The following is a 3,113-nucleotide window of genomic DNA, read 5'->3' as shown; positions in this document are numbered from 1 at the left end:
ATGCATGTTTTGGCAATTTCCACTAATCTCCATGAGCTTAACTTTTTCCCACAGCCTCATCTGCTCCTCCTCTACCTCCTTGATGCTTGGCTGCCTAAGGATAAATGATTAAGGGGGGCAGAGACCCAATTTTCCTCTCTGGACAGCCACTTTCCCCTCCCTTTCTCATCTCTCTCCCACTCCTGGCAAGTTCTAGAGCATCCAATGCCACTTTCCCATTGTTTACTCTCCCCTGCAGCTTCCAGACATAAGTGGACGCGCAAGTGCGCGCGGAAAAGCCGCGGATGCCGGCCAAAGACGCGCTCTGGAGCGCGAGGCAGAGCAGGCGACCGTTGATGCCGCGTCCCCCGTCCACCTCGAGCCTCCTCCTCGCGCTAGTCGAGGTGCCTCGACATCCGCAACACGCCACCGTGCAGGCCCCCTCGTCTCTCCCTCTTTCTCACCTCCTGTGGCGCGTGCCCAGAGCTGCCCGGCTCGGCTAATTCATGGCCTCGCACGCGCGAGCACCAGAGCCTTGCCCCGCTCCTCCTCTCTCTTCCTGGCGCCCCACTCAACTCCCGCGGACGCCGTAGACAGCTTCTCGCCCTCTCCCCTGGCCTCCCGAGCCGTTGCCGCGGCCACCCGTGCGCCGTGTCCACGGTGAGCTGTTGGTCAGCTACTTAAAGCCACCTCGAGCCCCCTCTCTACTCCTTTGGCCCTCTCACCCTCCCGTGCATCCCCTGGACCAACCCACTCCCCTCCTCGCGCCTTCCAACCCCGTCCATGGCCGGAGCCGAGCCGCCGGCCGCCGCTTAAATTCATGGGCCTCGACCCCTCTCTCGTCCCCATGAACACACCCGCACCCTCTCATCACCACCGCCAACTCCCCCCGTGCTCCATCCCCTCCTCCTCGTGCCTTCCTCGCCTTGCTGAACTCGCCGTCAGCCCCGGTCTACCGCACCCGAAGCCCTCCTCTTTCCGGGCTCCCCCGTGGGCGTGCAGCACATGGACGGGTGTGCCACGGCCCGTTGAGTCCTCCGGTGTGCCGGGCGCGGCCGGAGGTGGCCCGTGCCGCCCGGGAGAGCGCCGGCCCCGCTTGGCCACGCCTCCCCTGCCTCGGCTCTGTTCAAGCGGGAGGCAGGAGACGGCCTGAGCACCGGGCCCCGCTCGTAAGTGACCCGGTGGGCGGGCCCTGCCCGTTTAAGTGGAGACGGGCCAGGAGTAAACCCGTTTCCCCCTCGTGAAGGCGTACTTGCGGGAAGCCACTTTTGCCGTCGCCCGAGTGCCGTGTGGCTGAGCCACTGGGCCGGCCCAGTGGCTATCCTGCGCCCTGTGCACGCTTTGGGTAAACCCTAAACCTTTTTTCCTTTTTCTTTTTTTTCAGTCAAATTCAAAAATCTATAAATAATCCAACATAGCTCCAAATTTGATGATTCAAATTTCTAGTGGTTTCTAAATTCATGCCCTACCTCATGGTGCTATTTGCACATTTTTACAGAAATATTGCTTTCACAAATAATTATCAGATACCATTTTTCCATTTCTGTCATAAACTTTAGAAAATCACAGAGAGCTCAAAGTTGATCCAAATGCCATGATTTAAATTCCTAGATGATTCTAAGTTCATAACTTATTTTATGAACATTTTTCTTAATACTTTCTGTACAACACAATATAATGAGCCATTTCTTCATATTTGTCAACTTTGCAAATTCATAGGAAAATCATTTGAACTCCAAATCCAGTGAAACCAACTCCTAGATGCATCTAAAATCATGGTTTGTTAAATGGGTGCCTTTTCTCATTTTTCAAAAATATATTTATGTACACTTCTTGCAAATCCATAAACCCCTTGATTCCATCATATTGAAATGTTCAGAAATATTCACTAATCCAATTCCAATGAAACCACCCTGGTTATTTTTCATATGACCAGGGAAGTCCTAGAAAAGTCAAATCCATATTTTTAGAGAACTTTATTTTCTGCCATGTTGTGTTGCTTATTATGATTGTTTCGATGTTAGTTGACGAAATAGACGGAGTACTTGGAGAAGGACCAGAAGACCTCAAGACTCTGATGAACCAGGCAAGCAGCCCTTTGACCATGTCTATGAAACCCTTTTTATGCATGACATATAGCACCATATTGTTGTTGCAACGGAATCATGATGAGGTGGAACCCCTTTGATGGTTTGCCTCCGTTACTTCCTCGTTGATACTTGCATTGTGCATGATCCTACCTCCTTATGAGGGTTATGCCGGTGGGAGTAGATAGGATGCTAAAGTAGTTGCTACGCAAAAAGGGGACGAGTATATGCATGGTGATGGAGATAATGTATTTTCAAAAGACTTTTCGAAAAACCCCATTGGGTGCCACTTATGCCTGGGGGAGATGATGAGTTGGGTAACCACTTGATGACGAAGTGGTGTACCGAGGCAAGTGTGTGTGTTGTTTTTTTCAAAATGGATTGGTTTAAGTTGCGACCGTTATTCCAACCTTTCATGCGCAACCACTCTACCCTTATATGGGAAAGGGCATTATTGATTACCTAGGCCGATACTAGCTTGGAGCCCGCATTACTAGTGACGGGAGAGTTGTTGGTGCGCTCTCTCGGGATGGGGTCGTGCCAGGTAGCGCGGCCATGACTGTCTTCATAGGGCACCGGACACACCGTTGGTACCCCGTGCTTGTGGTATGTGATGAAAATGGGAGCGAGGCTCCACAATTTTAAGATGTGAAATGTTGGGCACGAGGGTTACTGCCAATCGAGTGGACACTATGTTAGTGTCGTCTAGGGAAAGATAGTGATCGGGTGCTTACCCCGGGTACTTGAGGTACTGCGGGTCGTGGATGACACGGAAGTTCCCTGGATCTTGTGGGTAAAGTGTGCAACCTCTGCAGAGTGTAAAACTATTTGAATAGCCGTGTCCACGGTCAAGGACAGTTGGGTGACTGCTCTTGGGCTACGTCCACATGTTTACAAACCAGTGTATGTGTTTGGATAAGTGGGAAGAACTACTTGGGTCAAGTCAAAGGACTTGACATGATTGAATTGGGTTGGTGCCCACTCTATTTATGTTGATATCTGTAACTGTCCTTATGGTTACTTGAATTCTCCTGATGCATGTCTTAC

Source organism: Triticum urartu, chromosome 3A (assembly GCF_056163025.1).
Source record: "Triticum urartu cultivar PI428250 chromosome 3A, HENAU_Tu73, whole genome shotgun sequence".
NCBI classification, from domain to species: domain Eukaryota; kingdom Viridiplantae; phylum Streptophyta; class Magnoliopsida; order Poales; family Poaceae; genus Triticum; species Triticum urartu.
This window is presented reverse-complemented; position numbering follows the sequence as displayed.